Genomic DNA, 12,371 nt, shown 5'->3' with positions numbered 1-12,371 from the left:
TGAACGAGCTGACAGGTCAAATAGGGTCTGGATACCCGCCCAGCTTACAGTTAACATTAAAGGAAGCTAAAGGAAACTAAATGAGACAAGATTTATGATGGGTCGTCTAAAAGGGGTAGGGATGAGATGACAGCCCAGCAACAGAGTAAGGCCAGAAAGGTTAGAGGTTGAGGTAAGTGAGAGGGTCAGATAGCAAAGTTTACTCAGACGCCTGCCACATCAGGTGTTTCCAGACGGACGTGAGGTCTTCACCAGATCAGGTGAAGGGGCACCACAGCGTATTGCAACGATGAGGAACCATGGACAAAAGTGTGGGTTTATAAGATCTAGCATAAACCCATCTCTAAGCTCATTACATAAACGCCCTTTGTCCATGTTCTGCCCTTCTTAGCACGGAAATGTTGTCTCACTTCATGAAATATAAACCAAGTTGCCTAGTTGCACTCAGAGGGGTGGGGGGGGGATAAACACATTCCTCCTTAAACATAGGAAGACAAAAACTAAACGAGGAAAGAAAGACAGACGAGGAAGAGAGAGGAAGGATGGCACCAGCGTGAACAATAGAAGGGCCCAGGGTAGGGGGTTAATTAATACAAAGCATTTTAAAGGCAGCCCAACACTTCCCCACTCTGAGTCAGCGGGCGCCCGTGATAAGCGGCTCATCAAACACACGAGGAGAAGGGGCCGCTCAGCTTCTCAGCTGCTCCGCGCGCGCTCAGATTAATGCTGCCTCAGGTTCTCCGGGCCCCCGCTGCTCGCCCACACCCCGCACCACACCGCACCGCACCGCACCGCACCGCACCGCACCGTCTTAGAGCCTGATCTACTGATAATTGGGGCGCACCGCAGTGTCTCGCTCACCTGTCTGCACACAGGTGCGGAGTTGTCACCGCCTCGGGGCAAAGGAGATCCAGTGTGACCCCCCCCCCCGGCTCCTACTGACATACGCGCACGCATACACACACACACACGCACAGGCACACTCACAAACACACACACGGGTAGACAAGTACACACACAGAGACACCTCACAGCACGAAGCAGCAGAGGTAGAGAATAAGAGAAGGAAGGAGAACAGCTCACCTCAGGTGTGTTCCCATCACTCTCTGAAGCTCCTCCATGGATCTTTAAAAGAGCACTGCATTGGGTCAGGTGTGTTCCCATCACTCTCTGAAGCTCCTCCATGGATCTTTAAAAGAGCACTGCATTGGGTCAGGTGTGTTCCCATCACTCTCTGAAGCTCCTCCATGGATCTTTAAAAGAGCACTGCATTGGGTCAGGTGTGTTCCCATCACTCTCTGAAGCTCCTCCATGGATCTTTAAAAGAGCACTGCATTGGGTCAGGTGTGTTCCCATCACTCTCTGAAGCTCCTCCATGGATCTTTAAAAGAGAACTGCATTGGGTCAGTCTCCACTGCTTTCTAAAACATGACAGCTATCCATTACTCTTAAAAATACCTATTCCAACTCCTTCCCGGGTAACTTCCACATTATATCCTATTTAATGACTTTAGATAAAAGAGGTATTAATGTCACTGGTGTTTTTTAAACCCTTTACCTATTATATAACACTGCAGAAGGGGCTTCTGTTGGGTGAGACAGGAGAAGGGCCTGCCACTCATAACCAGGCGTCATTGGCCTTGATGAGACCTTAGGCATGTCAAACCATGAGAGGGGGAGACTAGACACCACAGAAAAAAAAGGGAAAGAAAGGTGGAATGGAGACAGTGGGCGAAAGTGGAGAAACTGGAGAGGTAGGAGCAAGGGAGCTTGGGATTAATTGCCCGTGAGCCACAACATTTCCTGTACGGTCGCTGTGCGTCAGGCACGGGGGGTTTTCACTTGTTGTCGAGGTGGAGGTCAGGTGCAGGTCGGTTCTAATGGCGTCGCCTGGCGCGCTCACGATTCCACACTCATTACACCATTCACAATTACTGCTACCTATTTCCCCAAGAGGGGTGGGCCAACCATTACCACGGCAACTCAAATGAAGTGGATAATTGTGTCTCTCTGCAGCACATCAGGAGCCCAGAAAGAGATAGAGAGAGAGAGAGAGAAAGGGCGAGATAGAGAGACAGAGGGAGAAAAATAGCTCCACATAGGAGGAGAGGGGGAGCAAGAGAAAGAGATCCGGAGAGAGGGACAGGGCATCAACAGGCAGCGAGTGAAACTCAGCAATAAAAGTGCTGTGGGACACCTGTTAGGACACCTAACTGCAAGACTTTAGGCACATTAAACCTGGGGTGGTACAACATCAGTGGTCATCAGTGGTGCATTTCCACAGCCACTGACATCACACCAAACATCACACTCACAGCAGCTCCACATAGGTGGGGCTCCCAGATGTGAACACGACTTGCAGAGAAGGACAAATCCAATATAATAGAGAAAAATGACCCTGACAGGTTAAAATAATGACTCACGGCTGCTATGCCTGAAAACCACCTCTCAGAAACCAGAATAATCCATGCAAAGAAATAAGACAGTGAAGTATCAAACGCTTTTACAAGGCAAACAGCGCAGTCATATTATGGCCCATCTAACTCACAGATAGCACTTCCACATAGACTTGTCAAACTCCCCGCCACACTATCCTTTGTCTTAGCATGGTTGTCATGTAAGGCTTGTAGCCAAATGAAATATTAATTCTGCATAATAACTTCCAAAGGGGAATAAAGTATGGAAATAAATTATTAATCATGTGTATAGTCAAAGTGTTTTCTTTCTCAGAAGCAAAAAATACATATTCCCAAAGTGTCCCAATCCGAGGGGGAAAAGGCGGCCTCTAAACAAATAGCCTCCCCAACACTGCGGCGTTGAGATGCCAAACAGTCTCACTGTGCTAGAAACAAACCACTTTATAGGTGTCTGTGTTGGGGATGTTTTTTGTGCATTACAAATTACAAGCTTCATTTAGCGGCTGCTAACAATTGGCTTTGGTCAAGTAGAACTAAGTAACGTTGGCTGAGAGCATGGGGAGTCAAGGTCAGGTCATTAGCCAACGTCATGAAGCCCATCAGCAGAAGGGAGGAAAGAAAGCAGACCACTGATGAGAGGAAATGTGATCCGGGACGATAGATATCTAATTTACTGCATTTTGTCCCATTTCGACACAATTTGCCGCGAGCCAGTTAATATGCAAGTTATCCGTTTGAGAGGGTGCGAGACGGCCCATTTCAGTGTCAATTTACAGCAAAAAGGAGAGAATGGGAGTGCTCTCCATTCCTCAAAGCTCTTTAGTTTAATTCAATTTCACCTTTCAATACCTTACAATATGCAGGAAGTGGTTGGCTTCTTACATTACATTACAGACAGATCAAATACTATAACTGTTGTTTTAAGGCTGGAGTACCGGGATAAAAGCAGAGGAAAAAAGTGAGTCTTGTTTTTGTCTTATTTCCCAGCGGTGCTGAAGGGGGTGGGGGTGGATTTAAACAGCTTCACAATAGCCCGGAGACATTTTAAAACACACGCCGTCGAAACTTCACTGGGGAGACTTTACCACTGTTCCCTCTCTCCAGACGCACAAGCTGGAAATTATTTTAAGGAATATTCAGAGATTAGAATTACCACGTGACCCAGAAGTAAACGAAAGCAACTCTGGGTGATGTCCAAATAACCTTCAGGTTGAGCTAAATATATGGAATGGATTTGCATGACAGGAAATGTAATGGTCACTTTCATAGCAGACTAAAGGTTGCATTAAAAACGAGATGTAGATTCGATATAGATGGACAGGGTGAGAAATACTTTTATCCATGGGGCACAAAGTAATAAAGTAAAGAGGGAAGGTGGTTCAGAGGGCTACAACATGTATGCAAGGAGCAATGAATCAGGGTTGCCTGGCACCACCCAGAAAGACCAGTTCTTTAAATCTCCTTCCACGGAAACCCTTTATATTTTAGCTATGGTCTACTATCTGTGATAGGGAAATTATATTGCTTCAACAGCAGAGAGAGAGAGAGAGAGAGAATAGAGAGAGAGAGAGAGAGAGATAGATAGAGAGAGAGAGAGAGAGAGAGAGAGAGATGCAGCATTCAAATGCAGATTTCAGACAAACTTTAAATTATACTTACCTATGCAGTTGGCAGGCATATTTCACAGCATTAATATTTACAGCGCATCACGGCAGAGTTGAAGGAATACAATTTGAAGATGCATGCTTGGATACATTTAAAATGCATACATAAATAATGACAGAGGCGTTGTGAAATCAGGTGCTCCACTCTGCAGACAGGCTGAGCAGCACACAACATGAAGAGAACACTCCAGCCACACTCAGTGCCATCACAGGCAAACACACAAAGAAAAGCTAGACACATTTAGGTAAAAACTGCAGCAGGCTGAAGTTTAGGGGTGAGTATAGCAACGGTTCATTAATACATAGGCTACATAAAAGGGGAGTGATATTACAAATAAAACACAATTATTAGTTTAAAACCTTAAGTTTCTGTCAAGTAGCATAAGCCCCTGGGCGTGATATGCCTTTTAACCCAGTGATGAATACCACCAGTAGTTCACCATTGCTGCAACCCAATTATGTACCAAAGTCTTTTCATTCTATTTATTTTCTGTCTTTTTTTTTCTTTTTTTATACCTTGTGAACAATAGGTCAGGTCTGATCGACCAGGACCGGCATCCAGAACAGATGGCTGCTCCGATTCCAGATCAATAGCAGTTGCTAATGTCTGAGCTGCCTCAGTCCATATTCAAATACCATAAAAAATGTGACACCATTGTGGCACGCATCATCTCCTCAAAGTCATGTGTGATTAGGCACGCCCGCTTGAGCCACAGCACAGCCACCGAAGGAGGCAACGGAAAATACATTATACTAATTAACAGGGCCCTAGCTATGCTTCTTTCCATCTTATATAACATTAAATGTCAAGGAATGCATGGCTTTGCACTTAGATTGGTACATACAGTACACAGCAATTAAAAGGTGCGAGGGGGGGGGGTTTCCGAACATGAAAAAATGCCAGTGAGATTAAATGAAAACACTGAGTGTGAACGCGTTTCGTGGCTCAGTACATTATGGTGGCTGCAGGCGCTACCTTTGTCTCCATCACAGCACTGACTTAAACGGTGCATTGTAACGCGACACCCCTGATTTCATGCAATATGGAGGATTATGGAATTGAATTGAACGCTCAGCGTTTTTTGTTCAAATTTCTAAATTAGGATTTTCTGTCTCCATAATGACATAGAGAAGTCTCTTTTGCCAAATCAATGGCAGCTATTTATACGAGCAGTAATCCTTCACCCGGCACTGAACTGCCAAGCAAAGTGATGGTTTAAAGTAATGACTAAAAAACAAAAAAGGCACTAAATGAATGCAAATTGGTTTCTCTCCATTTAAAATGAGATTTCCTCAATCTCAGGAAACTTGTCCAACAAGGGGGAAAAAATACATAGCACTCTATAAAATAAATAATTAAGGGAGGAACTTGCTCTCATTTTGGAGGAAGAGTAGCGCGCGGACAGCCCTGTGCTGAAAAAAGAGAAGACCGGGATACATTACAGGATTCAAATATCCTTGCATCTCGACACAACGAGCGAGCCTGACAAGTAGGCTATCAGCCAAGAGATCATTAAGCAAAAGGGTTGAAGTGCCATCACCAGTGTGTGGGGGATGCCATGGCAACAAGGGTTCGCCCCAGCTTGAGAGACAAGATAAAAAACAATGAGAGGCAGGGTGCAGGGCCTGCTGAACGATCCACACTGATCGATGGATCCTCTCTTTCTCTCGTGGCCTGACAGGAGGGGGCTAAGGCAATCCCCGATCAGTCTTTCTGGCCCTCAGAACAGTGGGGATCTTCTTCAAACATTAACCAAAAGAATTGGGGGGGGGGGGGGGGGGATGCTGCCGTTTTCCAGTGTGTCAAAAGAACAGAACATCAATTCCACGGAGTAGCTTTTAATATAAGGATGATGAATACCCTGCACGCACGGCTTCTTGCTCAGTATTGTTCTGCGAGGGGGCCTTTGGAAATCAGAGTTTAGAAATGGGCTTGGTGGAACCCTGAAATGAAAAGCTGTTATGAGCTTGACAGTGCCGGTAACTGAGTCTCGACATTATGCGTTGCTGTTGTCAGCATAGTTAGGATATAGAGCACAATCCAGGCAGGGTGCCAGTGATATGGCACCAGGTTACAGCTGTAGCTATTGCAGAATTGTTTCTTTATTTCTCTCTCTCTCACTGTCTGTCTCTCTCGCCTTTCAACTTTGGATATGCTTCCCAAGGTAAGTGATAAGCTCTTACTTACAACCTCACACCCCAAACCATGGCCTCGTCTCAATCTCTCTCTCCTTCCCACACACACACATACACACACAGAGGAAAGTTCACTGGCTAAAAAACATTTGCTAATCAATCCAGTGAGCGCAATCTGTCAGGAAATCTTTAGCATTAACACTCCCTCCTTGAACACGGATAAGGCCCATTCACTGGGTAGGGTGCGGCTGGGACTTAGAAATAGCAGTCTTTGCGCATCCCCTGTGTCAATAAGGATTATGTGCCAGCTTTTATCTTTTCCACCACGCAGACCAGTCACTCATTTAAATGGATGAATAGTTTTTTGCCTTTTTTTCCAATAAATAAAACAGATACTCCTATGAATGCATTCAAATCCTCAGCCCAATTCAAATTCCACAGCCATATGCCTCATACGAGATCCAATCTGTCTTTTTAATCCACGCGATTCACTGGAGGCAATTTTTAACACACTTCTTTAAGACCTGGAAAGGATAAACATAGTCTACCTATTGTTGATGGCAAAGCACCTTTATTCTCACCTTAAGACTGACACTTTTCTTTGAGGATCGACTGCTTTGGATGCCAAATGCAAAGCAGGTGCTTTGAGGAAACATTTTGCGAGGAATTCATATTACTGCTTTCCTGTGACCCAGAATAAAAGCGGTTGGATTGCAAAAATGAAGTGTATTTACTGGCAAATTTAATGTCACGGAAAGGGTCTTTTTTCTATCAGCACCATCAATTATAGAAATACAGCCAATGAATCTGTGTGAGAGGAGGCTAGTGAAGAACAAATAAAAGCAAATTTTGACATTTTGCATTCAGTGCCTTCCTTTTATAGGTCAGAGGAAACCTTGGCCGACCTCACATTGTTTCTAAATGCCATTTTGTAAAATAGGGAGGCAGGAATTAATTAATGCACGGGTAGCTGCTGCCACCGTCAAGAGGCGTGCATTAAAATCAATGATTAATAAATTCAAAACACACAACAAACTCAGAGGGGAGATGAAACTACCATTGTGCTCCCCAGGAAGCTGCCCCAGTGCGGGTCCCACCAACAAGGCGGCCACTCAGATGCCTAATGGAAAGTGGCCGATGCCAGCTGTGTGCCTGTGAATAAAATCACTTTAATTAAAGGCATCACAATGGGAAGGGAACCCAGGATATGTGGAGTGGAATCGACAGGAAATAGCCTTCTTTTTGGCACACATACACATAGCATAATATATATCAGTGAATGTGTATGTGTGTGTGCGTGAGAGAGAGAGTGAGGGTGCAAGAGAGAGAGAGAGGGAGAGAGAGAGAGAGAGAGAGCAAGATGCCTGGAACAGATGTTAACTGTTCCAATGTCGAGCTCATATTTCAGGTTCCCCTGTTTGTAACTGCAAGCTGTATAAAATATTCACAAATACTAATTATCATTTAAATCTAATTCTGCAGTACTTGGATAGATTCTGTTGTTACATATCACTATAATCAAAGGTGAATTTAGGTGTAATTTTCAGGACATCTGATGTCATGGCTTCATGCTTGTGCATGTATAATATTTTCACAACTGCTTTGCTTGACACTGCATCGACACATGAGAAAGACTTGAAAGAGAGGGTAGAACCCCTTAGGAACTGAGACTAAACAATCATATGCCATGAAATCAACCCCCCTTTCCCCATCACCCCTTTTAAAAGACTGGGAACCGGGCCCAGAGACAGCTGAGGAAGAGAGAGTGCATGCTAAAAAAAAGACCTCTGCCACAACTGTAGTGAATCAAAATAGCCACAAGGGGGTAGCACACACAAACACTTATGTCACCATAGAGGTTTATCCTCTTTACCTCAAAGGCACACTTCTCATTAATGAACCCCTGTTGTTTTAGAATACTCATATGCGTGCAGGTAATGCACTACAATGGACATTTGCCATTTGAGAATGGCTTATGTATTTTAGCTACTTACTGAACTGTTAATGGAGCTGGGTCATAACAAAAACTGCAATTGTCCTAATTGTATATGAATCGTTACTACATGAATAGAAGAAAAAAAAGCCCAACCGGTGTTACATACTGCACACATTAATAAGACCATTTGGGTCAAATTTAAAAACAATAAACAACGGTTTTATATCACAAAGATTGCAAAAGTGACAGTCTCCTCCTAAACTTCTCCAGTAATAATCCATCTATCTACTGCCACATATATTAGAGCCTCATTGTGGCCATCTGAAGAGCAACTCATGGACTTCAGCCAGGCACTTTTGCCCAACAAAGCCTCTTCAAAAAAGCCTTCAAATCATGCACCTATTCTGCACTATGGGGCTGAATGGGCCATCATATAAAACCATGAGTTTTGTTACATGGACTGAAATAACACATCCTGTCATTTCTCCTTGCACACAGAAAGCGTATTTCTCCAAGAAATTGCTGAGCGCAAATTATAGCCATAGTTTAGTTTAAATATATATTTAACTGCCTAATTCACTGTACTGATTTCCCTATGTAAACTGTAACTCAGTATAATTTTTGTGTTTATATTTTATATATTCAGTGCATATGTACCATGAAAGGGGAGAGAATTTCAGGTGCAGCTCATCTTTTATAACAGAAGAGGGAGCTATGACAAGAACTCTCCTGAGATATGCAGTAGTCTCATGGTCAGAGGATGAGGTGTAATGAACCATCAACTGGTCCACAAAATGTGGATAAGATATGGTAGAGGCGGATAGATTGAGGGCATTTACTTGTCCAAGTGTCAAGTGTAAGAATGTATATAGAACATATATTTCAAAGCATTGTACGCTAACATTCACAATATCAATAATTCTGTAGGATATTTTAAATTACTTGTCTGCATTTAATGTCACAGCTCTGCAGGCTTGGAGCTGACTGGGTCAAAACATTCATATACCTTCCTCCCCATTTCGAACAGTGAACAAATAAAAGCACAGCTCAGCATTTCCTAGCGGCCTGCAAGTGTCCACAACAGTGACATATCAACCCATATCCATATGTTGTACATACACACTCACACCCAAAGAAACAAAAACAGAGAGAGAGAAAGAGACAACGACAGAGAGCGAGAGAGGGAAAAGAGAGAGAAAAAGAGATCCAGCATTTCACTGATTCAATACTTTTGGGGGCAGCATACATGGCTAGTAGTGAAACAATAACTGAATACGGACAAGGGACATCTAGTCTGTACAAAACAGCACAATTCATTTCAATCCCTGGTCAAATGGGCAGAACAGAAACCACTAACTGTGCACACAATTTTGAGAAATATGCAAAAGAAAAACTAACAGTACTCAAAAAAAGAAAAGTGCCAAATATTTTTGTTACCTAGCAAATTGAGGAAAAACAGCACAGCTGTCAAGTGACAGGAAGGGCATACATTAATTTGCCATCCCTGTATCTCTGCTATATATAGAAAAATGATGAACACAGCTGATGAAATATTGAGAGGAAATAAGAAAAACTAAGACATCAAAGCTACTACAAGTACCGTAGCAACTTGTTTACAAGTGGTGATGCCTCCCAGAAGGGAATAGCCTGGTTATTAGCAACCAAAAACAAGTTGACACAGTGTTGAGAAGACTCCCACTGTGAGGAGAGAGCTATGGAAAGCTACGGTGGGAAGTGCGCTCCAGCTTTTTGAGGCCACCTTCATCCCCGGCCCACTACTGCTGGCTTGGCCAACATGTGGCAATAAAATATGACACTGAGAGATGGGAAGCTGTGCACAGTATTTTCCACTGATGGCCTAAAAATATATTGTAGTGTGAGCCTAAAGCTTTACTGGCTCAGTGAAATGCAGGAAGGTCGGCCAGAAGAGACTCCAAAATACAGTGAATTGTTAATTATGCGTGCTTCTGTGTGTGTATAGGATAGCAAAATGTAAAATAGTGGTTGCTGGCCTCGCAGGTGGTGTTATCAAAAGTGTGTGAGTATAATTGTTAATTAAAATGTCTTTCTGGCAGCCTGCACTGAGTGTGGCAGGATAGAGAATGTTCTCTACAAAGCAAATGAAGACAGCATGAGTTATTGGCTGCTATTTCTAGGTACAAAAGGTTTTAGGTTTGTTTTGAGATGGAAATTCAGGATAACTTTAGGTGGCTGACATTACAACAGGATTACCCAACCTATGTACTAATGTACAGGACTTATGAACAAAGCACATTAAGGTCAAAGCAACAAATACCTAGGATATAAATAATTACCTTATTTGGTTGTGTGATTATTTGTATGCTTCACATTACACAATCTCTGAATGTAATGCAGTACAGTAGATGTATGCAGTGTATTGTTATGATTGTTTCGATTACCACTCGTTATTATATATATCTCTCTCTTGTTCCATTTTCAACAACTCCTCATCAAGTGACTGTATCTACCTCAAAAATCCCAAACTACCACTGCACCACAAGTACTCCTTGTTTTCGCTATCATCTTTTTTAAACATTGACTAAATTCATGCAAGTTGGTATGCCTTCCAAACGAAAACTTTGCCTAGAATTATGGATAGTCTACTTCTCCTGTGCTAAGTTACCAACACTTACAAACAAACATGTTTTTAAAAGAGCTATTCTAGAGTTTGTCCTTACCTCTCAACTTCGCAAGCACACGGCTAAATGAGAACATTAGCTTTCCAATAGTAGCCTACTATCGGAGAGCTAGAGCTAATGTTGTCATTTAGCCGTCTTCTAAAGTAAACCGACTAGCCTAGCTACCCCAAAATGTGCTCGAATGCAGCTCGACATACAGGCCTAACTAATCACCACCAAACATCTCTCAATTGAACATCTTTCAAAACATGTTGTTCATGAAGCTTTATAGCATTTCGTTTAACAGTCTAACCTACGAGGCAAATAACTACCGCATATATTATAGACTTATTTTGATTCTCCCGCGTTTATGAATTAAAGGCGTCTAGGGAACTTCTTTCGTTTCTACAAGCGACCTATGAGATCTACGTAAACGATTTTACATCATATATAATGATGTGACGGCCCATATACCGCATAGACAGACTAAACATACCGGACCTCTCAGATGAAGGGGTGTGGTCGAAATACGCTTCTATCACCGCCCCTGGGCGGAGGGGCGTATTTTAGCTAGTCACGTGTGTAAACATGGTCAACTCGGGCAGCCACGTGGTTTGGATAAAGTCAGTGCGTTTGACAGTTTCAAATGACAGCTCCAGAGTTTGGGCCACAGGCTCCCTACCATGTCTTCTTAAAAACAGAAGTATTCATTTGGTATAACATTGAAAATTATATTATATTATATTATATTATATTATACCATATTATATTATATTATATATCATTACATTAGGCCTATATGCTAAGGGAGTTAAGCTACTTAAAGTTTATCAACTTGCTTTACCCTATTCAAACACCATCCAGGACACTTTAAAATGGAACCACAATAAGGTTTACATGATCAAAGATGAAGTCAGTATCTTTTTGGGGTAAGTCAGTCCTCCCCCCTCCTAATTGCCCCTCCCTCTTTATGCTGGTTTTAGTTCCCATTTACAGTGTAGAGATATGTAACTTTATACTTCAAATCATATTGTGATGTGTTTTATACCTTCACTGACTTTTTGGCCATATTTTACACATCATAATATTATATTATATTTCTTGTGCAGTATAAAATGAAAATAGCATTATTTTTTTAAAGGCAACTGAAAAGCATGCACTTAACAAGACCTTTACAGCTAAAATCACATTTAAGATTCTTTCTCTGTCCCACTGCAAAAGTGACCATCAGATCTCTGAAAAACATTGTAATGTTTTACTTCACAGTATAGAGGTATTTGACATTTAGGTCAAGAGACAGTCAGTTTACCAACAAGTCTGTGAAGAGCTTATTTATGCGTCTGTGCCAGTAAGATCTGAGATGTGATGGGAATTTGTCTTCTGTGCCTGAGTGAAAGATTTGCTGAATGGTGCCCCATTCACACCTGAGAAAAGCCAGCGGGGGATTCAATTTGCGAGGGAGTGAGCTGCTAAGTATCTTTGGGGTATTATCTTAGGTCTCCTATAGAAAAGCAACAATTCATTGTGATTTACATACACTGATCATATCCCTCAGAAGCAGACATTACTCACACAACCT

The sequence above is a fragment of the Sprattus sprattus genome (assembly GCF_963457725.1).
Source record: "Sprattus sprattus genome assembly, chromosome: 8".
NCBI lineage: Eukaryota > Metazoa > Chordata > Actinopteri > Clupeiformes > Clupeidae > Sprattus > Sprattus sprattus.
Note: the sequence above shows the minus strand (reverse complement) of the source record.